Source organism: Amblyomma americanum, chromosome 4 (assembly GCF_052857255.1).
Source record: "Amblyomma americanum isolate KBUSLIRL-KWMA chromosome 4, ASM5285725v1, whole genome shotgun sequence".
NCBI lineage: Eukaryota > Metazoa > Arthropoda > Arachnida > Ixodida > Ixodidae > Amblyomma > Amblyomma americanum.
Window position 1 is genome coordinate 82,812,422 of NC_135500.1, and position 25,372 is coordinate 82,837,793.

Sequence of the window (25,372 nt, forward strand, 5' to 3'; positions counted from 1 at the left end):
CCCTTTCTCAAATCAACAACAACAAAAAACAACTGTACCGAGACTGCAGGCAAGAGGTGGCTTGGCAGAACGTTTTGTTCACCTATAGATGCTAAGGGCGTATTCGCGGCGGCAAGTAGGTACGTACGCCAAGAACGTTTCGCCGCATAGTGGAGAGGGTGATCCTGAATGCGCCTACGTGAGAATGCTTCCATATTCTTGGAATTTACACGGCCAGTCATTGGTAGATTCCTCGTGGATGCCCGGTACAGGTTCGATAAAACGGCCGTATTAGTAATGGGACGTGCCACTGCTTTCCTGTATGCCCATCGCGCCACAACAAGATCGACCCTTTCGGCACAGCGCGTGGTGAATATGTTTTCTGGTGTACGCGTACATAAGGAAGTGTTGTTCTGTCCACGGTTCAAGCATTAACCACGGCTGTACGATTTGCTGCAAGAAAAGCTCAATAAGATCTGCCTAGCTGCACAATGCCATTGTTTGCAGAGTGATAACAGCAGTAGCCAGTGGTATACACCCGAGTGTACAACATTGGCTATGCGTTGCTGGCGATTCCCCCCCCCCCCCCCCCCCCCATTTTTTTTATAACATAGCGAGGTCATTGGGACAGCGATGCATCTGCGGATGAGTCTCGGCGTACCCTAAATATATTTGGAGAAAACGACGCTTCGTTAAATTTAAGTTTGCGCTATAATTTGTACTTTTTTCGCTTTACTAAGCGGGTGGTAAAGGGTCAGGTGGGCGGATGAGATTAGGAAGTTTTCAGACGATAAGGTGGCCTCAGCTAGCACAGGGCGGAGTTAATTGGAGGGATACAGGACAGGCCTTTGTCCTGCAGTGGGCGTATTTAGGCTGATGATGACGATAGTTCACTGGACTTCTGGTTGACTAGTATGGGCAACCTGGGAGCTTATTAGCTTTCTTGGCGTCTTCCAAGGAATGGTAGCTGGACCAGCCGTCGCTGCCCATCTTGCCTGAAGAGTGGGGCAGGCCAACACCCGAATCGAACCGCGAAACGACTGGTCGGATGTCGGACGGAGCTGCCTCTTGACCACCGCTGGAAGAACAGACGAAAGAATGTGTGGGCGGTGCTGCTTGTCAGACGCAGCATTTCACGTTGAGCTCTCTAGTGCACCGCATGGCCGCCAGCAAGGCAAAGCAGCTGTAAAATCCTTGTTATGGGCCGTAATGCCCGTTCCGCAGCTTTTCTTGTAGGTCATACATATTCTAAGCGCTCAGACAGTCCCCCATTCAGAGACAACAAACAGCCAGTTCTTTTGTTTCGTGCTTCACGTATCTCAGTAATGAGATCAATAGTCTGTTCAAGCCTTAGAGCCATTTTTTTTTGTTCTTGTGAGCTCCTGTTACACATTGGGCACGTCAAACTACCATCATTAATTGACCCTTTTGCCCAGGATGTCACGTACGATATGTTCTGCGCTACCCGTAACCGCCATCCGTTCTGTCGAAAAAGGCATCTGATCGTCACTGCATTACACAATCTTTATCGCATAAATTCTCGAAGAGAACTCATAGTGCCAGCTGACAGAGATATAGGCGGGCTGTAAGCCCACTGGATGCAAGAGATGACCTTCCTAGTGGAAAAGTCTGAAACTTCATCAGACGGCCTGCTAAATTACAAGACACTAAAGGACGATTGTGACTTTTTGTATAGATTTATGAATGCACTGCGCATATGGCTGCAGCTGTATCGTTTTTGCTAGTTTTTGCGTTTCTGTAATGAAGTCTCCAGTAACGACGAAAGGCTAGAAGCTTAGGACTGTCATGCTAGATTTTATTGCCGGTGTTAAGAGTTATAGTAAGGCTGTCCGTGTGATAAAAAGAATCCTCGTTTTTTCCTAATTCCTATAGATTGACATTGATTTCATGCGCTATTTGATTCACTCTTGCACCAATTAGCGTTATTCTGCGGGGAGTACTGTGACGAACAGATTTGGAAAATCTCGCTCGATTGAACAAAAAGTGCTACGCGCAAACCTCAGTTCATTGTCAAGGGCAAGGGAAGCACGTGCCAGCAGCCCCTCTGCGGCTATCACAGAAAACCAACCGAGGTTTTCAGCAGCAACTAAATGACGCCGTTGCTCTCGCCATCAACAGTTGTAGTATGAGTCGTCTTTGTTGATTGTTGATGTGTTTTCTTTTGTTGGCTGAGCCCGTCATATAAACTTGAAGCCAAAAAATAAACTTCGGTCGTAAGTAAGCAGTCGTCTGTCCTCCTTCCTCCCTGCTTCAACTCGCGCTGCATTACTCAATGGTACATGGAAGAGCCCACTGCGACCTGCCACCGGCCACGCTTGGCAGGTGGAAAAGTGGGGAGAGGGAAGCATCTCCACTTGCGTGGCATGTGTGGACGTGCATGGCAGCTCACAGATAGGCTTTTATGCTAACGCATCGCCACAGCTAATCGTAATTAGGTGTCCTAATTAATGGTAACTAGCATCGACTATTCTCTCCATAAGCGCCCTACGACGGAGTGAATCGGCGAACTCGGCTAGAGTCTGCGCACTAAGCACGAGGCTGGGAGGCCGTCGTCTCCTAGGCTGTTCCCAGAGTTGCGCGCCCAGCCCCCGATTCTTCCCTTCGCTTATCGCACTGCTCGGCGGATGCACCACTGATGTTCAAGGCAAGCCACGCGGCACGGACCACTAACAGCACGCTCCGCCTTTCACAAACAATACTCGCTTTCATTGTTTCGCTTGTTTTTGTTTCTTTTTACACGCCTTTACGGAAACAGTTATGACCAGAGTGCTTGCCAACCCGGAGATAGAAATACGCACACGCACAAAGAACAGCAACAAAAGTTTAATCTAAAAATGAACGCATGTCACTACCTCCGGTGATCTCTGGCATTCGGCGGTGGATACAAACAGTGCGATAATCGATGGATGGAATCGGTGGCTGCCGTGCGCAGCTTTAGGAACAGCTTAGCAGTCGACGATCGATCATCTAGCCTTGTGCTGCGGGCTCGCGTGGCACTTCAACAGATTTTACAGATTCTGTACATCCTTACGCGCTGGTGGAGCGAACAGTAAGATTCCCAAATGAAGTTGGAAAGGTGTACATAGTTGAATTTAGTTGTTTTTCGCCGCAGAATAAGGTATGTTGGCGGAACGACCACGACATGAAACAGGAGAAAACTAAGCTGATACAGCGAGTGTTGTGAGATAAAGCAACTCGTCACTACTCACGCACTGTGCGCTTCGGCCCATTCAAAATGCGTGTCTGCGGCACGCCTATGCAGGGAACCTTGGCGCGCAACAATATGGCGGGCGCATCGCGTCGTGGCCACACGAGCCACACAATCCTGCTTTTCGGCCAATCCAATAATGTCCCCAAGGCGTGAGCGGAGGAGCCTTTCGTCAGCGCCCTTCGACACGCCTATTAAAGAAGCGGGGTGTGCGCCGCCTCAGCACACTTCCCTTCAGGCCCGTTTCACATGCTGCGAATTTCACCGTCCGGCACTGCGAATTCGTTCGGTCTGCGGCTGGAGAGGGCCGCCGCTCTTGCCGCAGACGGCTTGGGAACCATTTCCGTCTGGTTGGAATTCATTCGCAGCGGCGGTGTGTTCGCTCTGCGACTGACCAATAGAAAGCATCCACTGCTTGGCTCTCTGTCAGGCTTGGCTTTGGCCAGCTTTGGCCAGGCTTAGCTTTGGCCATCGTGTGCTTTTGGAATAATTCGGGACTGTTTACTTTGATAAAAAGATATGAAATGTTACCTTCTATCTGAAATTGCGCATGACGACAAAATAAACCCATTCCATGTTACATTACTGCCGCATTTATTCACAGGTTGGATAAGCAGACATCTAGCAAACCTTTTGTCACAACCGAACCGTAGGTTGTGCGTTGCACGTGAAAGGACTGAGCGGCAATCGCATTGCGGCGTCAGCGGCGGCACCGAATTCGCAGTGTCAGTGCGGCCAAATTCGCAGCCTGTGAAACGGGCCTTACGCACCGTCTTTTGGGCCTGCGAACACCCCTCACTTGGAATATATTTGGAGCTTTTAGTTTCGAACACCGCTACAGTATGGCGGCTGGGGGGTTACACAGAGTTGCCACGCAGGAGCCTCCTGCCGCCCGCCAAATCTGATAGTGAATAGGGTCTATTGCCGCCGTATACGCTGTGCATCTGGGGCTAAAAATAACCGTGCTTGACACATCGAAGTAAGGCCGACAGTTTATCATGATTGCCTTTGCCATATAGGACAGACGATCGTGTCTTTGTGGTGCCAGGGGAAAAAAGACTCCCCCCCCCCCCCCCCCCCCCCGCCACCCCACGTCACGTGTCATTCGAAGTCGCCAGCGCCAAATTCGCCGCTATTTTCGCGGGAGCCAAAGCGCCGCCAAAACGGAGAAGGACATTGTGCTCCCGTTGATGCCATCAAGGCCAGTTGTCTGCGAGCAGCCTGCCTCCCGTCTTTACAATTCACATATCGTGGTCGGAACGAGCATTTCGTGTGCTGACACACAGCACAGAAGAATAGGGAAAAGGGGAGAAGGAAAGAGAGTAAATAATGCACGGAGGGGCTGGAATGAATAGAAAATACTGCGTGAATCGATGCTTTTTTAGCTACGCCACGTGTCGCATTTCGTCTGCTCAAAAGACAACAGCGCCGTCAGCTGCGGGGAAAATGGACAAGCTCGATTCTTGTACATCGATGTCCGAGCTTTCTTGGACATCGACGGAGACCACAATTGAATGCCGTCAAAGGAAGGGAAAAGAAAGCAAGACGAAAGGAAAAAAAGTTACCCTTCGAAGCCTACAGCTACAGAGATGAGAAAAAACAAGAAAGCAGAATTAGATAGCGGTATTGTACGGTCACTCAAATAGATCCGGCAACAGGGCGATTTTCAAGATTAAATGGATGGAAGTGTGGTTCGAGAACTTTGGTATATTTCCGCGAAATTACCGACAGGAAGCGGTCATTTTAACTGGCACCGACTCTCGCCTGAAACAGCTTAGACGGACGAGCCTTATAAGGCGAAGGTTTTTTTTTTTTTTGGCGCAATGTTTATGGGAGAACATCGTGAATGCAAGAAAAAATTTTCCTTAAAAAAAAAGAGGGAGTGTGAAAAGAAAGATATTCCCTCGCGTGCGACGCCTTTACGCAGTTCTGCAGAGGCACCGCTCAGAAGAAAGTTCCACGCTGCGACGAAAAGGCATCAACGAAGTCATCGAAAGCGGGAGAAAAAAAAAGCGAAAAGAAGTTTTCGCGAAGCCGGCGGGGTGTGCTCGTCGGAGAGCAGACGACAGCGACGCGGAAAAGCGGGCGCTGCAGCCGACTCGAAACAAATGACACCACTTGGCTCGCGAACACTCACCCACACTGCGGGGAAAGAGCAGAAAAAGCGGGAGCGCCTCGAAGCCGCTCTATTTATACGCGCGCCGTTGCGGGCAGCTATAGATTGGGCCAAATCCGACCTGAGCCCGGGCGCATAAATAGTCCTGCGCGTTCACGCGCCTCCACGTGTCCCAACGTAAACACTGCTCCGAGTTGTGTAGCCAGCTCTTCTCTGTTCGTTTCCTTTTACTTTCTGTTCTCCTTTTTCCTCTCCCGACTTCTGTTCCCTCACTTGCGTGGAAGTTTGCGCAAGGACCGAGCGCTTTTCTTTTTTTTTTTTGCCTTCGGTGGCAACTGGTGAAGTGCCGTCGCCCGAAAAATCGCCTCTACTCCGCGCATGATGGAGGTTGAACTGCCGGCTCGATTGTTCGGCAGCCGCTGCCGTCCAAAGAAGACGCGAGACCGTTAGGCCTTCTGAATATGGGATTTTGTTGTTTTGATGAATTTCTTAATGTTGACATTTGGGACCCCACCCATTCACAAAGTTAGACTGTTACCGAGTCATTGCCCGCCTTGGCCGCTCCAAGGTCCTTACAGGGGTCACTGTGCGACTGCACAATTAAATATGTGGACGTGCTCGCGGCGTTCTTCGGACTGCATTCCGTGGTATATACATGAGACCTTTTTACCCGCTGTCCCGGTCTCTCGCATATCTTAACTTTCTAATGCCTGCTAATGCTGTGTAGAAGTCACGAGGCATTTTTCAATACAACTTTCGTCATGTGCGGTTCAATGCACGATGTATCTAACCGCATATTTTTTTTCAGTAATAATTCGATCATAACTGTACTAGCGAACACGACAGCTCACCAGGCGAAGATGTCCTGTGTGCTACTTCTCCTAATGCCCTTGTTTTGGATGCATTATTTCGGATACACACCAACTGTGCCGCATTGTAACTTTGTTACAGCAATAATTCGCTCCAATGAAAGATGAACCTCCTGCGAAATGTATATTTTGTTAAAAAAAATACAGCTGATGATAAACCACCACACGGACAACCCAACAAAGACAGCACCGAGGTATCTCAATTGTCGTATCCCAAACTTAACATTTGAGTTTAGAGAAATTCCGAAACCACGCATTGATGACTCGGATGCAGATTAGTTACTAGCTTAATGAGGACGAAGTCTGCCGAAGTCTCTGTAGGAGAATTTGGCGGCGAAGCTGCCGCAAAATTCGCCCGCCAGTGACGATTCACCACAGTGGGAAAAATTCAGCATCAAAGAAAACCCCTAGAATTTGCGGGCAAAGACGGATTTGTACGGACTTGTGGGGTCATGGTTAGACCTTTATCTCGTGGGTGGACATCTCGGTGAAAAGCCTGAAGGTGTGGTATACCACTCTAAGGTTCTGATTTCTCTTTTGATTTTAGGAGGTCTTTATTACATTCAAGCTCATTATTTTTATCATGTCCAACATTCCCGGCAAAACTTTTGAAAATTGGAAAATTGTATAATACTGTTATGGAAATTTCGAAATTAATGGTCCATTCTTCTGATATGTAGCAAAATCTTTCTTTTAAGGAGTTTCCATCGATCGCTTCGAACAGTTAAAACTGCCTTAGAAAACCAATGGGGAACGCTTTTGACGATAGCAAAAACGTTAATAGAAAAAAAAAGAGCAAGACGGCCATCAGGTGATGTGTGGATGTATTGATTTTTATAGTGAAATCTTGCATTATATGAAAAAAAAAATGCGTCTTTAAAAGATTTCCCGCTCAAAAGCAGTTTTGTCCAGAATTTCTGGGTATGCAACTGCACAAAAACAAGCGCGCAGCTGGAGCCAACTGCCTGGCTTCATCGTCAAAGTGGAGAGGCAACGTCAAGGAAGCAGCAAGAATGGGAAGAAAAGGCAAACGTTACCGGAAGTTTTCTTTTCCAGTACTTATCTGAGGGTCACCTGTGGCCAAGCCATATACGGGGCGTTTAAAGTATTTCAACATAAATTTTTCATTGAAAAGCCGCAAAGTAAACGTGGGTGTGGTCTGCGCATATGGGTTGTGCAGCAATAAGGCAGACATTATTTTCATAATAGTGTAATAAACAGAAGAATAAGTAAGTAAAATCAAACAATCAACGATATTTTTTTAAGGCACAACAATAATTTACGAAATTGAAAGCCTTCGATATCGAAGACAAGCCCAGCATATAAAGCCCCCGATGCGGCATCGTAGATAGACATAGCGAAAGTGAAAATACGATTTTGATGGCACGCTAAGTCGGCTTTTCTGTATTTCACATTGCTAAATTGGTGTGTTGACGGTATCGTCATCGGAATGAAATCAACACCTCCAAGTCATAAAGGCGTAAATTTCGTCTGTATTTGATTCATCTGATGATATTTTATCAATATGCAACGTGAAAAGGGCAACTTGAATGGCTTTCAAAAACGTTATTTGCACGTACGAAACCTATACCCGTCGCGGTGGCTCAGCGGTTAGAGCGCTCGGCTACTGATCCGGAGTTCCCGGGTTCGAACCCGACCACGGCGGCTGCGTTTCGATGGAGGCGAAACGCTGAGGCGCCCGTGTGTTGTGCGATGTCAGTGCACCTTAAAGATCCCCAGGTGGTCGAAACTATTCCGGAGCCCTCCACTACGGTAACTCATTCTTCCTTTCTTCTTTCACTCCCTCCTTAATCCTTTCCCTTACGGCGCGGTTCAGGTGTCAGCCGATATGCACTGCATGGCTGCGCCTCGCACAGAAGGTGTTTGAAATTTTGTTGGATGTAGTACCTTGGACAAAACATCCGAGGACGCGTGAGCAGCAGCCGAAGCCGGTATAGCCATGTTGCTCATGGGTGGCTCAAGACTACATTTGTGGAAGTGAGCGTCGGACTTGCACGCTCTAGTGTGTGGTTCTGAAACGAGGCAGTAGTCGAGAGCGGTGGAGTTTATGCGCGTGTAGTCGCTTAAGACGCGCCCAGGTGGCGTTTCTCCCAGATAGTATTACTCGTTATTTCGAAACAGCGTTGAATTTCAGGTTGCGACGCGAATATAAGACCGTTGTACAGGAAGAGCTGCCGCGATGTTACTGCCGTGTGAAAACCGAATTCTTTTGTGCAACGGTGCCAAGACTGCTACGCGTGGGAGAAAAAACTTTACAAGGTGCGCTTCGTACGCGGATTTGGTGTGCTTGTCTAGTTACTTTCTCCGATATTCGTTCCTTTCACGGATAGTAAATTGAATGGCGTTTTCATTAAAGTTGGCGGTGCTATCAGAATGAAGTTTTAGTCCTGGAACTGAACGCTGCGGAGTCAAGGCAATTTCTTAGAACTTTTCTGAAAGCCTGACTGTCAAACGTTATGCAGCGGAGGCTGATACAGGCAGTTAAACTCAAAAGGGGCGGAGCAAAATGAAACGCATGGAATAGAAGCGTTGGATCTCCATCATAGATAAGGAATGACAATTCACAGTGCCAAAATGTTCCTACAAAACAAAAGAAAATCGCTCTTTGATGCAAAAATGGATTGGAGAAAATTGAATGAGAAGAGGAAAGATAAAAATATGAGAAGGTTGAGATCGATACCGAGGTGGGTGCCAGTGCTTTTAACCCGTGGACAGGGCAAAAAGAAAAAAAAGAAAAGAACACAAATGTTACCAGGCAATCAGAATAAGAGTATAGTTCACTTGTTTTGTCGCTGCATGACAGTATGCTGACTGCTGTATTTGTTATGTGCACAAGAAAAAACACGCGGCGGTAACAAAGGTTCTATATCTCAGAAGCTCTGTCTATGCAGTGTAAGTTGTGATCACTCGAGTACAGCGGTTGACGCATTGGCTTTTACTTCTTCAACCTGAAGTGGAGTAACCATGTGGCGAAAATGCCAATTTTGAACAATTTTTCATTTTGTTTACATAGACGCGACAAAAATAATGAAAAGACCAGTCCCTGTTCTATTAGAAGCCTCAGTAAAAATAGAAGGGTCTGGAGCTGTAGATCCTTCAACAAACTGTGTTCATGTCAACTGAAAAGGGCTCTAGATATTCGTCGGTTTCATAAGCACCTATTGTTTAAACACTGAATGGTTTTGGAACAAGCGTTAGGCGAGGTATCGAGACGCCGCTGCCTCTAGCGTGTGCGGGAGATCACTTAGAATCTAAATGCTGTCGAAGAACCCAGACTGTTATTTGTACGACTATAGTTATACCAAAAAACGCAACTCCTCCGATGGATGGATACGGCTGAACCCTTTAAATCGGGCGGTGGTTCAAGCCACCTAGCAATGACTTGTGAAAATTTACTCTTGTCTTGATGTTAGCCACCAATCAGATAACCTTCGCTTGGTTATTTCTACCCGCTTAAAATCTACTTTCCCTTAGCTGTCCTTAAACCCTAATGCCTTGGGTAAATCAGCCCCGCTGCTTTCCACTGTAGGCTGAAGCCCTATATAGAAAAGTATCAAGTGTTCAGCCGTTTCCTCCTCCTCTCCGCACGCAACGCACAACGTGTCTATCTCGTGGTGAATATTGAAGCCAAAGGCGCCACCTGGCGGGATATAACAAACGCCATAGGCTGGAAAGCTTGGCAGCAGTGGCTATCAGTTGTTCCAAATCATCGATAACGGCTTAAGGCATTTTATGTAGTTGGATTCCGTGTGAATAGCTGTGTGAATTGGCCTGATTTAGTGCTAGGCGGGGCTGAAAAGAAATCGATGGTAAGTTTAGAAGATAAACGGTGAAAAACAACAGGGCTATAACGGTCAAACTGTGCCTCGTCGGAGCTTACAGGGACGATAAAAAGAAATGCTAACAGCGCGGCGCTTACATGCTCCGCTTATCTAATTTCTTTTCATTACGTTTGCACCTGAATGGTGCCAAAATGACAGTAAAATGGTCTAAGATGCAATCATGGACGATTCTAGCGTAGTATTTTTCTTACTATTCAGAGAGGCGCAGATCTCACGGTTCAGAAACAAACGCGTGTTCCCTTGAATATTTTTTTGAATCCTGCAAGTACACTGGAGCCAACGGAGATCGCATGCTCGAATTGGAAGATAACTTTTTTGCACTCAAAAGACAGTCAGGCAGAACAAGCCGCTCTTCAGTGCCTGTGGTATGAATAGCTTGGACTGTTGAAAACGTGAAGCCCTCTGACTTGAAGTCGATCAATATTGTCATGCCAAACAGGAAGTCCATGAACGGGAACACTCGTTCAGAGCGACGAACCTCGCGGATGTAGCGTACACCCGTTGGTCTACACTCCCCAGAGGCACCGGCCTGCGATCGTGATAAGCGACCGACAACTGTGCAATCTAATATTCCACCCATACGGTTGCCACTTGAGTTGTGGCGTATTCCAAATGGCAATCGGGAGCACCTCTTAGAATCTGCAAAGAAGTCTAGGGAGTCTGGGGACCACACCGCCGCGGTGCCGTCATAATTCAGGATCTGAATCCAAATCTCCAATAGGAACATGCTCTTCCGTTTCGCGGAACAAGGAAACTTGCTCCGGGTTGCCGATTCGAATACGCCATTCAGGGACGAACGGTCCGCTCGTCACTGAATAATTTGCCTCTGTATTAACAAGCGCCATTACTGTGTGGGCGACTGCCGGTCACTTGCAATTCAGCAGCGGATGGCGTGAATCGCGGTTGTGCGGTGCTTTCTTCTGCCCGGTCACGGCTACGTCGTGTAGTCGCACTGTCGTGACAGGCCGCCGCGGGTAAGGTACGGCACCACATTGTGGCGATGCCGCGCCATGTCATCGAGTCTTTGCTGAATCACGTCGTCATTCCTTGAATGAGTTAGTCAGGACAAGTTTATTTCGGAGTAAGATTAAGAATCCAGAAGGTGTGCCGCCTGTTCGTCTATAGCCCGCTGTTTATCCAGCTCCGCCGAGTTTAGCCAAGTGCTCCAGGCTGTGGGTGGTCCTGCCGTCGTCGAGTCCATCTTGCCGCCTGACGTTCACTTCAGGGCGAGACCTTTATTTGTTGTAGATTCGGCATCTTTGCTTTCGTGTTTTACAGTGCAGCTCTTTGGCGCCCGTTCCTGCGTTCCGCGTCGCCGGCGTCAGTAGCAGAACAAAGCGCCACCTGGAAGGTGTCTACGGCGGGAAGATCCCGGAGGGTGGCTAGCAGCGTAACACACCACCTGCCACTACGCGTCGGCGTAGTCGTCCTGACACGCCACGTGACAGACCAGAGGTCACCCTGTTACCTGTCCCTTGACAGGTGGCAGATCGTAGCAGATCGATACGCCACCTGCCGCGGCGAAAGCGGAGGAATGGACAGCCGGAAGGTGGCTGCCGCGGGAAGATCCCGGAGGGTAGGTAAAATGCCTACCGTGACAGGTGACAGTTAAATTAATGGTCGCGAGAAATTGCTCGGGAAGAGCAACCTGGGTCGCACAAGACCAACCGGTGTGAGCACCTGCCATCGCAGGGCCACCGCTGCACTACTGTGCCAGTAGGGGTACGAGGACTCCCAGTTATCTATGTATGCGAAGTAGGCAATGATAAATTCTGCACATATGGGCATTAAGCCATCAACGCCTGCATCATAGCGTTAAGGCGGAGCAAATCTGTCCCATCCAATTTTTATTTTACATTGTTTCGGTTTCCTGCTGACTGCTATAATCCTGGAGCCTGACACTCTTCTCTTTTTATCTTTTCCGCCACCTTCGCTCCCGCTTTTTCTTTTTGCTGCTGGCATTGAGAATCTTTTCGACGCTGAAGCGACACGCTACCCCGGTTCTCGTTTCGTGTCAGCAGCCGCAACCCTCTGGCCCGGCCCAGAGCTTCTCTTGACGAACTGCGCCTCCTTACACCACCCCGCTCCTCTTCCGTGAATTGCGGGTCCTGAGTAATCCTCTCGTGAGCGGTGACCGCAGTCGTCCAGACAAAGACATGTGTCGTTGTGGAAATGTCAGCAGATTGAAGCTGTGGCGACAACGGCCACATTTATTGACAGGCTGCGAGGCAGGCGCCTGACAGGCAGCGTCCGCAGACACCGGTAGTCTGGCGTGTTCTACTGCGTGCGTGCTTGCCACCGCCGCTTCCTCGTCTCGGCAAGCCTAAGTGGTAGTGCTACTGAGGCCCTCTTCCCGGACCTCAGGTCAAGAAAACGAAGAAAAGAAAAAGTGGGCAGCACAGGGCAAAGGAGAACAGAACAGCGCTTTGTGCAGAATGTATGCGTGTCTAGGCGGCAGCTGCGTTCTTTGGCGAGACGGAAGCTGAACAGCACTTCTGGAGGTCGCGGCTGGAAACGCGTTACGGGCAGGCAGGCAGACGGGCCGACTGTGCATGCAGCTGGCGAAGTGAGCCCCAGCCCTCTGCAGGTGGTCTAAGCAGGACTGCACACAGCGCTGCACTGTAAGCGCAGTGAAGATGGTGGGTGGGCCTTGTGGGAGGGTTGTCGGCCAACGAACGATGCGATCGCGGTAGGCAATTTCGGGCAGGAGCACAGTGCAGACGCCGGTACATGTGACGCCGTTGGGGCTGATGTGTAGGTCCCGCTGGTCTACAACAACAGGCTCGTGGCGGTTTGAGACTAACCCTTCCGTTAGGCTCAGGTTCGCAAGGCGTGAATGAAGGAGGTGCCATATGGGGGAGCCTGGGCAGTGCGTACGGGAGGAAACGCCGTGATGCCCCGAACCGGCACCGGTGGCACCAGACATTCAGGTCGCTGTGCTGCACACAGCTGAACAGTGCAGCTTAAGGCTAGGGGGAAATCACGTTGTGACGAAGGTGGCGTCCGCGTTGTCCCAACCCGGTGGCAGTTGATACGGTCACATGGTCATCATAGATGTCACCGGGGCCGACGGGGTCGCGGTGAGGGTGTGTAGAGAGAGTACACTCTATATGATTACATGCCTGTGAGACAGGGGCGTTGCCAGTCTCGTCAGAATACGTACCAACCATTGAGGGAGGCGGTGGCACCTGAGATGAATACTGGGTGGTCGCTGGAAGACGACGGCCGCAGCACTCTGGAGTCGTGGTGAGGGAAACTATTTGCACGTCACTCAAATGCACAGTGGCGTCGGCAGACTCGAGGTCCACGGCTGACGCAGAGGCGAGCTCGGCAGGAAGCACAGAGTCAGCGCGGTTTTCAGTAGCGGGAGAAACCACAAGCCCGGGAACAGCGACCAGAGCGGTGGGAAGGCTGTTGAAGCACTGTGGAAGTTGAGCAGCTGCAGAGACAGATAGTGGAGCGGGTACGTCAGTCGAAGTAGCGGAACGGGGAACGGTAGCAATGTGCGCCGTCGCACTTGCACCAAACGAACGCTCTCCGAAATGGCGGCTTTGTTTCGTCATCGTTGAAGGTCCGAGTAACGCCAACTTCCAAGCATCGCATTATAACAGACTAGCACGCCCGACCTCTCCGCCAAACCCCCTACCTTGTGTCGCCGAGAGAACGACAAGCCTTCCGGGACAAAGTGGAGGAAATTCTTCGCGGCGACGTCATCCAGCATTCAAACAGCCCATGGGCGGCACCAGTTGTTCTACTGAGAAAGAAAGACGGCGCATTTCGATTATGCGTTGATTGCCGCCGCTTGAACAACATAAAAAAGAAGGACGTCTACTCAATCCCCCTCATCGACAGCACACTGGACCGGCTCTGCAACGCCAAGTATTTCTCATCGATGGACCTCAAGAGCGGCTACTTTCTTGAGGGCGAGACGGCTTTGCAGGCTGAGTGTTTGAAGCTGGGTTTGCCCAGAAGGGGCGCAGCGGGGTTTGCGGAGCCTCCTCCAAGCACACACATCGAAAGGCCGGGCGCCGGGCCAGGTGGTGGCTTGTACCCATTCTTAACCGGTGGGTAGCCGCCGGTGGGTTCCGAACCAACCACCTCCCGCCGCCGAGGAGGACGCCCAGACCACTACTCCACGACTGCGGTAAGAGCGGCTACCGGCAAATTGAGGTCGATGAAAAAGATCGCCAGAAGGCGGCATTCATCACTCAGGATGGCCTCTTCGAGTTCAAGGTTATGCCATTTGGTCTGTGTTCCGCACCGGCGACGTTTCAGCGAGCAATGGATACAGTGCTGGCAGGCCTAAAGTAACAAATTTGTCTGGTGTATTTAGATGACGTCGTTGTCTTCGCCTCGAACTTTGAAGGGCACCTCAAAAGACTTCGAACAGTACTAGACGCCATCAAGTCGCCTGGTCTAACCTTGAAAGCAGAGAAGACCACTTTGCCTACGAATAGCTGCTGTTTCTGGGCCACATCGTTAGCAAAGAGGGAGTACGCCCAGACGCGCAGAAAACAGCTGCTATTGAACAGTTTCCACCGACGTCCGATAAGAAAGCAGTGCGCATATTACCGACAATTTGTGAAAAACTTTTCGCGCATCGCCGAGCCCCTGACCCAACTGCCGAAGACAGACGTGCCATTTTAATGGGAAGCACCGCAATCAGATGCCTTGAAAGAACTTCAGCGTCGTTTACAGTCCCCACCGATCCTCGCGAATTTTTATGAAAACGCTGATACTGAAGTTAATACCGATGCAAGCAGCGTGGGCTTAGGCGCCGTCCTCGTTCGAAAAAGCGACGGGCTGGAGAAAGTCATCGCATACGTTAACCGTTCCCTTTCCGAGACCGAGGCTAACTATACGACAACTGAGGAGTGCCTTGCCAACATCTGAGCTACGTCAAAATTCCACCCCTACCTGTACGACGACCGTTCAAGGTGGTCAGCGATCACCACACGCTGTGCTGGCTTGTCAACTTGAAGGACCCCTCTGGCCGCCTCGCTCGATGAAATCTGCGGCTCCAGGTGTTTGACGTCGCCGTCGTTTACCAAGTCCGGACGCAAGCACTCTGACGCCGATTGCTTCTCACAGGCCCCTGTAGATGAACCACCGCCGGATGACGATGAGGACGCTTTCCTGGGACCCATCAGCTCCAGCTCTTTTGCACTGCAGCAACGCTCGCACTACGACCTAAAACGCCTCATCGAGTACCTAGAAGGCAAGGTTTCTTTACCCCCCACCTCGTTCAAATGAGGATTGTCTTCGGTCTGTGTACAGAATGATGTCCTTGTGAAGAAGAACTCCGCAGCGAACAAGACAGCCTACCGTCTTGTTATACCGGCAAGTCTGCGCGAAGAAGTTCTTCAGGCTTCACACAACGAGCCGACAGCTGGACATCTCGGGTTTTCTCGCGCCCTCCGCCGCATTCAAGACAAGTATTACTGGCCCCGACTGTCTGCCGATGTCGCACATTATGTGAAAACCTGCCGAAATTGTCTGCGACGAAAGACCCCTCCCACCCGACCATCAGGATTTCTGAACCCCATTGAACCCCCTCAAGGCCCTTTCAGTAGATCGGCATGGCCTTGCCTGGCCCTTTCAAAATGTCAGCGTCTGGAAGAAAATGGATCATCATAGCGACGGGCTGCCTGACCCGCTACGCCGAGGCAAAAGCCCTACCGAACAGAACAGCAGCAGAAGTCGCCAAATTTTTCGTGGAGTGCATTCTTCTACGACACGGCGCCCACGATGTGCTCATCATGGACAGAGGAAGAGCATTAAAGGCGGAACTAACGCAAGCCATCCTGCGTTACAACCGAACCACCCACTGGAGGATAACTGCCTACTACCGCAGACCAACGGACTGACCGAGCGCCTGAACATAACCATTGCCGATGTGCTCGCCGTGTATGTCGATGCCGAACACAAGTCCTGGGACGTCATCCTGCCTTACGTCGTCAGCGCCTACAACACCGCAGTGCCGGAGACCACCCAGATGACGCCTTTTAGGCTTGTCCATGGCAGGGAGGCCATGACCACGCTAGACGCCATGCTGCCAAACATTACAGAAGAAGGGAACGTCAACGTCGCCGCCTACCTTCAACGCGCAGAAGAAGACCGAAGACTTGCCCGATTACGGATCAAGACCAGCAGCGGACCGGCGCCAGACGCTACAACCTACAAAAATGCAACGGGGAATACAAGCCAGGAGACCAAGTCTGGGTTTGGACGCCCATTCGCCGCCGTGGATTGAGTGAAAAGCTTTTTCGCCGCTATTTCGGCCCGTAAATGGTTATTCGTCAGCTAGGTGAACTGGATTATGAAGTAATCCCTGACGCAATGACTTCATCCTGCAGCGACGCCGCGTACGACCAGAAGTTGTCCATGTAGTCCGTCTGAAGCCGTATTATGCGCGCTAAAGGCCGCTGCATTTCCATGCTCTATTTTCGCAAGATCCGTTTTTTTTCCCTTACTAGTCGCATTATTTGTCTTAATGCATCGGGTCGATGCTTCTTTGAGAGGGGAGTAATGCCGCGAATATTTGCAGTGTTTATTCGTTTTTCAAATCTGCCGCGACACCACCTTATCGCTTCGTTTGCGACGGAAGACGCGACTAGATTTATCTCGATTGATCGCAGCCAAGCAAAGCTGATTCTACGTTGTTCCGGAATGTTCTAGTAACTTTGCGTCCTTTATCTCGAATGTTCGCTATCAGCTTTAAATTGAGCACGGCCGACAGCGGCGGGCATTCTGTTCGACGACCGCCGAGCACGCTTGTCGCTTCGCCGCCGCCGAGTGATTCAGTCCATTTTGGGTGCAAGTCAGCCCAATAAACAGTTCTTTTAGAAGATCCTTTCGTCCGTCTTCATCGCTGCTTCGACTGCCGTCACCACTACGTGACAATATTGTGTTACTCGTTGTTTATTCTCCATTGAAATTGATTTTCGAAAGCTGCACTTCTGACCTGCTCGCCAACTTCTCCAGAAAGTTCACAACTGCTGAAACGTCAATGCTAGCGAAGGGACAGAAATTCAACCTCCAGGTGAATAGACCCCCCCCCTGCCACGAGATCTTTGCACGGTAATGGAACGCAGTCCTGACTTTTACACTGCGATACTGCTTTATAAACATGCACGTTGGCCAGGTTCATTCCTACAATGCACTGGTGAAGCAACCCCACTACTATCACTGTATCAACAGTTGTTGAATGCCAAATTTTAATAATTTAAAATCAGGAGTATTTAAGAGAATATGCAATACGGCTAGTTGGAACAGCTGGTACTTTGTATTTTGTAATAAATTTTCGGCATGTGTAAGACCCCCAGGTATCAAAATTATTGAGAAATCCTCTTCTAAAGCGTGCTGCATAACCCAAATGCGACTTTGGCTTGTAAAAGTTTATTAATATTAGTTTATTCCTGTTTCCTTCATTCCTTGCTTTGCACTAAATAATTGTCATTAAGTTGCCGAGCAGTCAAAGGGATATAATCGAGGGGCTCATTATGACATATACACTGACTGTTCATTAACTTTGGATCCCTTCATGTATGTGTCGTTACGTTGATTAGTGCAATTGAAAATGGTTGTTATTGATGCTGAAACAAGATTTGCTTTGTAAGCAGTGCTCTAACATATGCCCCTCTTGCCCTCTCTGTTATCCTTCTAGCCTCCTCTCTCAGTCTGAGAGTGACATATTTCTTCAAAACGAACTTGATCACTCCAATTACATGTGCTGGGTTCTCTTTATAATGTTCTACTTCCTTCAAGCTCTACTCATGTCGTTGGCAGAACTTCTGGAAGGACTGTATAACCAAGCGGTCAACGTTTTTGTGCCCTTGCTCATCACTGCAGCGGAAAATGTGCTCCGCAGTGCACAGGGTGTGAATTACGAGCCCTGAAGGCATGATTAGGCCTCCATTATTTCTGATGAAAATAAGGACACTTGCGATGTCATCCTGTACAAGCATCTCTAAACACGAGGTGCAGTTTATGCTCTTTGAAACAACCCTCACAATAAAACCACCTATGTAGGTCACAACCTCAGTGCTAAAATTGGTGAGTCCATAGCCAAGACTGCTGTAGTCATGGTCAGTTATGGCAATAGCAATGTACATATCTGGTGACTCGCCAGCTTCATCATCGTTGCTTCTGTGCAGACGCTCATGGGCCACTGTTGCAATTCCCTCAAAATCTGGGGTAACATTGCCGGTCGTCACAGGCAGCACATCTGCATGCACCAGTAGGCTTCTGCATGCGTACCGGAACTGCAGAGCCGAGGGGTTATTGTTCCATCCCCCCCTCTGGCGGATGCAGCTAAAGAACATTTCCAGGTGATCTTGACTGAACCGGTATGTGCAAATGTAGCTGTAATGAAAATGAAAACACCGTGACAATTTGCAATTGTTTTCCTGCCTTGGCAAACAGAATGAAGAAAACATATCTCCATTTGTAGTTCCTTGCTAATGCAACGAAGCGAAATAACAGTGAAAAGCATATTCCAGTGAGTTCAGTTTCTAGTAGTGCTCAAAACGGCACAGTTATTGCTTAATTGTTTGTTTGATAGCCAATAAGATTCTACTCTTAGTCAGCTAAGCTTATTTGCATCATGTTTCTTGCAGCCATGGTAATTGGAGAGCCTTCTGCTTTCATTTCTGATAATTATATTTTAATCAGTCTTTGTTGTTGACTTTAATAGCTTCATTTTGAATTCTATTTTCATTGAACGCTAAGATATTTTGCTACAGTGGTATTTACTACTTATGCTTCCACCACAGTGGTAAAATGATTGGATTGTTTTGCATTTTTATTGCATTTTTGCTAACTTTCTCAACTCTCCACTGCCCTCATTTGCAACTGCAACAACATGAAAAATACTTTTCTTCTCCATTTCCTTTCAAGAATTGCAGCATGCTTATTCTGTAACTCTGTGCTGTCCTACTGTGGCTCTGTACTTGACTTTTGACTATGTTTGTTATGAGCAACAACACACTGGGCTAGAGTTTGGACTGGCAGGTATTTTCTGTTATTGCCTTAATTATTCAGCGATAGACTAAAACTGCATGCTGTAAGCATGTCTAATAGGATAGCATTATTTCTATAAATTGGTTTTAGCACATGTTTTAGAGGTGCTTTCCCGTCATTGTCACCTTGTCATGCTTTCACTGTTGGTGCTTTCAATACGCTATATAGTTAGGACAAAACGCATTGCCTTGAAACTGCATGAGGTGCCTTCAGCTGCATGGCTCAGCACCATGCACAATGCCCTACGGTCTTGCAACCTTTTTATTAATAAAGCAGCACTGAAAGTTTTCATTCATTTGGATTGTGCACTTGTGTATTGACATGCAGTAATAGTGTATGAAACACAATATGCAGTCCTACCTGCAAACAGTGGAATCGAAGAGCTTCTGGGCGAGTTCTGCAATGCTCTTCAACGAGAATGCCAAACTTATGACAGACATTCTCCGCCCCGAAATGCATACGAGCTCACGAGACGGAAGACGCAGAGACATGAGCTTTGTAGATAGTTAGAGCATCGTCTGCTTTTGAAAATTGAATGTTGCTGCTCGCAGCGGAGCTTTGAAATCCATTGCAGTTGGACTGTGCGAATTTAATATATCAAAGGCCCTGAAAGAAACATCAAAAGAAGATTGCATTACTTATGCAAACGAGAATTTTACTTCAGAACTCACCGATCAACATAAGCAATAAATTCTGCGGTTCCACCGGACCCATTGAAGTTTTGTATTCCAAGCTCCTTGGCAAACTTTAGGCTTTTGCTCACTGATGCACTGAATGTTTGTGCAGCCAGTCGCACTTTCATAATTTGTCTGTAGTACTCAATATGTGCCCTCTGGAGTTTATTTGCTGCTCGAAGACCTTCAGCTTCTTGCTGGTCTTGCAGCCTTTCAATAAAGCCCCATTCGATTGACTGCAAAAGACAAATATATTAGAGGTGAATCACACTTTATCAGAGTTGGATATCTTACTCCATATTCATTGCTGTGCAGTGTTTTCTTATCACCCAGGAGGTTTCTGAGCAATTTTAATCCATGGGCAGCATCGAATACCAGGGACACGGTCCTTGATTGGTTGCAGGAATGGGGGAAGGCCGTCACAAACTGCTCACTTGTGGCTTCATGGATCCGACAGCCAAGAAGCTTGCCCATGGATACATTAGCAGCTAGAGCATATACAACAGCAACGACGTTCAGCGAACATTGTGTCAGCTGCTCGATGGCCTCATTAACTATATTTCTCAGTTGCTCCCCACTGAGTCCATTGTTGAGGAAATATCCAAAGGGAATTTTCCATGGAGCTGCCACGCCAACTGCCATGAGCACGAGAGCATCTCCAGCTAGTGAGGAGTCATCTGTGTCCAGTGGACTCTGACTGTTCCCCAAGACAACGTAGCCAATCAGTTTCCCTGTCTTAGTGTCCATCTCGCACCTTTTGCTAATACTCATTCCGTCTAGCATCAGGCAGCAAAGCCGCTCTCGTTCATTTTTTGTTTCAAATGACGTTTTGATGTGATTGAGAGCTTCACTTGTAAACCCTGGCCATGCATCAATCACTTTGAGCCAGGTGCGAATGGTCTGCCTGCTGGGCATTGGGAAAATGCTGGCCACATATTCATATGCCCTTGGAGACTGATAATACAGTGTAGTGGCAAACTTCCCCAACATCTCACTGTATCGTCTTTGTGATGGTGAGTTGGGCTTGTTAGAGCGCCAACTTTTTACAATCTCTCGTGGCAGTTCTCCAAATGCCTCCAGTGTTTCTTGTCCATTCGGAGAAATCAGTTGTTTTTCTTTCATTTCATTTAGAAGGCTTTTGAGGTCAATCATTCGCTTCTTTTTTTCTTTTAACTGTTGTGAGGCTGAATAAAGTTTTCTTCGCGCAACAGACAGCTTTTTCTTGACTGTCCACAGTCGAGTTCTTGGAGATTGTGAAGCAATGTATGGGTGATCGTGGCTTACTCCTTTCTTTTTGCTGGAGCTTTTCAGAGACTGTGTTGTCTGTGGGCAATAGAATACTGTGTCAGCAACTAAGCTTCCATAATAATCTGTATATGCATACCTTATGTTGCACTTTCACTGCTGCTTTGGCTGGGCTCGTTGCACCTTGGTCCTCACTGTGCATCCTTGAACTTGCACAAACTGGTGTAGCTGTCTGCTCAGGCAGAAAGGGTGTGTCAGAGGAGACAGTGCATCATCTGCCTTTTACATGTTACCTGCAAGCACTTGCGTGGAGATTTCCATGGTTATGCTGCTACTGAGCTGGGGGTTTGTGGTGCAGACATGTCCTGAAGCAGAAACAGTTTTGACGCGAGATTCTTGCTATTTATGTACAGCATCTCACCTGCTTTCGCTTGCGTAGGGACTTTCTTGTGGGAGTGTGCAAGTGCTTGCAGGGGGATTTGGGTATAGGTGAGGTGACCGGTTGGCTGAGATGCGGCCTCACACTAATGGCCTGAAGTAGGAACATTTTCACTACTGGAGACACCAGCAATTGGATGCATGAGACACCAATATTCGGATTCATTCTTTTACCTGCAAGCGTGGAGACTTTCTCAGTGGTAACTGAGCTCGTGAGGAGGGTGAGGACATTGTCTGTGAACTGGTTGCTTCTGGGCTTGCGTGCTCCTGCATAGATATGCCCTAAGATAAAAATTTTGTTGTCTGAAGCACTGGCCTTTCTGCTCACTTAAACTTACCCGCTTGCGTTTCTGTAATGACGTACGTGGCAGAGACTGAAGTCCTGAAATAGCACCGCAAGATGTGCTTGCAACCTAAAGTAAAAATATTGCATGAGCTGAGGCACTCGCTCTATTATAACTTATCACCCTATGCACACAGACTTGGTGAGACAACACGACTGACCGCTGTCAGAATTCTGTTTAATAATGTAGACATGCCCGGCACACAGTCTCTCCTGCATAAGCCCTCCCGTCTAGTGCACCACTCTGAACTGCTGATACACAGCGGATTTTATTTAGTTATCATAAACTTGATTCTTTTTATGTTGAATTGCTGCCTTTACTTTTGTACTGACATACCAGTTGCTAAATTTTTATTTGTAACTTAAATATCTAGCGTCTTGTTGAAAAGTTAGTTTTCTCTTTTTACTTATATTTGGCTGTAAATGCTCTAGACATCAGCTAGGCTCAGCGTAGTTTTTATAACTTACCCGTAATGAGCATTAAAAGTTTCACACTGAATGCAGGTTCTACTGGACATAAACAGAGCACAACCACAATTTGCACCTACCTGCTCACTCTGTACCTTTTGGAATATCGTTAGCACTGCGTCTGGTTTTAAAAAGTGCCTGGTGTGGCCGCTGTAAAAGCATGACTGCTCGAAATGTCTTGAGCAGATCCTGCGCCCTATATGTAAATTAGGCAATGGTGTCCTAATAGCGCTGAGCCACTTTTGCAGTAAGTCTTTGTTGTTGTGAGGAAAGCTGAAACAAAAAATGACAACTTCGCTTACTTTTCATATACTGTTTCAATGACAAGCCTGTACTATATACCACTAAACGTAAGGCTCCACGAATTCTCTTCATGCATGTTGCATGCATACAAGACAATCTTAAAGAAAAAAAAACACGCCACAGTGCCGTTACGAATTTTTCAGAGAACAGTACTCACACATGAAGAGAAATTCCCGATCCCTTTTGGCATCTTGTTTTGCATATGATGCACGATGGCGGCATTCTGCTGAAACTCTGTGCACGAGCGAGACAAAGCGGTAGATCGCGATGCGCGGAGCCACAGCGCGCTGCGTGCTTATTGCATCTACTGAGCAACTGACAGGCGAGCGTGTATAAGCGGACGGTTCTGTTCTCGGTATTCTCTTGTTTTTATATGTGTTCTTGTGCTTTCGAGCGAAGGCGGGCTTACTCGCCCAGCCGACTGCTATGGCAGTTTCGGGTGTCGCCCTGAACGCTGCCGACGGGTCCAGAGTCCAGATTCTTGTGCGCGATCGACCGCCGTGCGCGCAAGAGATACGATCGACCAACGTGCGCACGGAAAACGACTTTCGTCTGCAGCGCTTTCCCGGCACCAAATCAGACATCCAAAACCAAAACAAGCAGAGAAGGCAACGTTCGTGCGAAAGACAGCGAACCGAGCGGTGGAAGTGAATGAGTCCAAAGTGCGAAGAGTAGCTAGAACGCACGGTCGAAAAAGAGGGAGACCGCTCTCAGTGGAGTATGCTCGGGAGTGCTTTGAGCAGACACATGGGGCGGAGAGGTGTGTAATGCAGAGCGTATTTGGCGTATCAAACGGCCGTATCTTAATTCTGTCCTGCAGTCTACGCTGTAAGTAGTAATGAACTAGTATACGTCGGTAACCTACAGCTGCTACAGCAGACGAAACGAAAACGAAACTTTCCCAAGTTTTCTTGTACAGGTCTGCATATTTCAAATTTTGAAACAACAAAGAGTTTGGCGTAATGCTCTAACATTTTTTGGATATTTAAAGTTTTAGAGGTCTATTTTTAATGTGTTCTGTGTAGCTGTATTGAAAATAATCGCAGTAGCGCAAACAACTAATAAGTACAGGCAACTATGGGAGTAGCAAGATGGCGCTGCTCGAGTGTATGACAACCTCCTCACCGCGCTTTACCCCCCTGGATGGCGACACCGAATTTTCCGCGACACGAGCTTCCTAACGCTATCGCGCTGACATGTTTCAATGGCTGCGGTCCTAGGGCGAGCGCTCCGTCCCGCGCCATTGGCAGCTTCGTCGTTCTCTTATTCGAAGTATTACCCACAGTCAGCAAGCGATCGTCGCGATCAGTTACGTGGAATCTGATAGATGGCGTGACGGTGGCGATTTTAAGGAAAGGATAGACGAGAATGAAATGGTTGCCACCGCTACTAGTGAGATGATCTGACGACCGCTTGCCCCGGAGCTTCATGTTCAGCGGTCGGAGAGAGCCGAAGGCCAAGGCGTACGGATGAGGTGGGCCGCTTGGACGGGGATGCCGTCCTGGTTCGTGCTGTCCTCTGGTGAGGAAGTCATCGTGAGGTCTGTTCGAAATGGGCATGCTCACGGGTGGGCGGAGAGTGGGTGCTCAGGTCGGGCCAGGTCGGGCAGGGGCTGAGCAGGGAGGCGGTATCCAGCGGCCCTCAGACGGCGGCCAAGACGAACAGAAGGCGTCGGTGTCCAGGGCCGGAATAAGGAGAACGTACTTACTTCCGCAAAGGTTACGCGGTGGCGTAACGAAGCGGACAGTGGAGCGGATGATTACAGAGAAATTAGCACGAAAATGGCAATGCGTTTGTGTGCCTCTCCGGTGAACTGCATCTATCCGACAGCTGTAGAGAAGTCACAATGAGGGCCCTGTGGGAAAAAACTTGGAGCCAGGGGAAAACGGTTTTTCATTGAATTCGGCGAGATGTACGGAAACTCTCAAGGAAAAAAAAAGCGTTACTCAGTTCTTGTATTCCAGAACAAGACACGTATTGTTTGGTGCTATGTGTGGTGTTACTTTTATAAGTAACCTAACATTCACCCCCCCCCCCCCCCCGCCCATATTGGAGACAGTACGAAAAACATGAAAGAGTCAAGTATTTTGAAGGTCCTGGCTCACAAATTTTGAGGAACCGATGAGAGGTGCTTAGTGTCCCACTTCAGGAGCCTGGTGATGACTAGTTGGGACTCTACTAGCGCTAAAGACCAATTATCACTGATTAACCACACTCAATTGGCTAGCACGTGTACCATTTAGGTTAAAACACTTAAAACTGCAGCTTTCAAACAAGCACGCTGGAAGGCACGCACGTTCAGTCGGACTGGTCTCCCTTGTGGTTTCACTTCTCACACAGGTGAGCGATGAGGTTTATATAATAATATTGCAAATACATCAATATAGAACTACCACAGGCGATTATTGAAAAAGGCAGACATTCTCACTAGCGCAGTAATAAGTAGTTGAACAGCGTTTGTACACTTGTGCAGACGTGTCGCTTATCAAACATCCCACATGAAAGACGACGCAGTCCCCGCTTCACGCGAATGAAAAAAAATTGCGCCATTAAAAATATTAGTCTATTGCTTTGTATTGTGATGCAGTGTAACTTTTTGGCACTGTCCTTGCTGAGCACGCAGTGTGTAATCAGCTTCAGAAACAGCGCAAACACACCGCCTGCATATTCAGCAGAAGCAGTCAGTGCTGTCATGCTCCGGCTACAGATAGTAGAAAATTAAACTTAAGAGCACAGTATGTGCCAATTTGTAAGCGTTGTGCGTGCATTAACTTATGCAGTGAAAATGCCAGTGACAGTCGGATCTTCACTATACTCGGAACTG

The 25,372-nt window shown here is 48.4% G+C and overlaps 1 protein-coding gene and 1 long non-coding RNA gene across 7 annotated transcripts in view; one reads left to right on the forward strand and one right to left on the reverse strand.

Moving 5' to 3' along the window:
* The window catches only part of LOC144128093 (adenylate cyclase type 3-like), a 394,302-nt gene that overhangs the window by 15,201 nt on the left and 353,729 nt on the right, over positions 1–25,372 (forward strand). The gene's annotated exons all lie outside the window — the stretch shown is intronic.
* On the reverse strand, positions 20,758–22,478 carry LOC144130210 (uncharacterized). 2 transcript variants are annotated; one of them, XR_013314010.1, is made up of 6 exons: positions 22,326–22,478; positions 21,609–21,847; positions 21,418–21,528; positions 21,290–21,361; positions 21,136–21,228; positions 20,758–21,074 (listed from the first exon to the last, which is right to left on the reverse strand). It is a non-coding gene; the product is annotated as an uncharacterized LOC144130210 (long non-coding RNA). The 2 variants fall into 2 exon arrangements; XR_013314011.1 differs by having other exon boundaries at positions 20,758–21,228.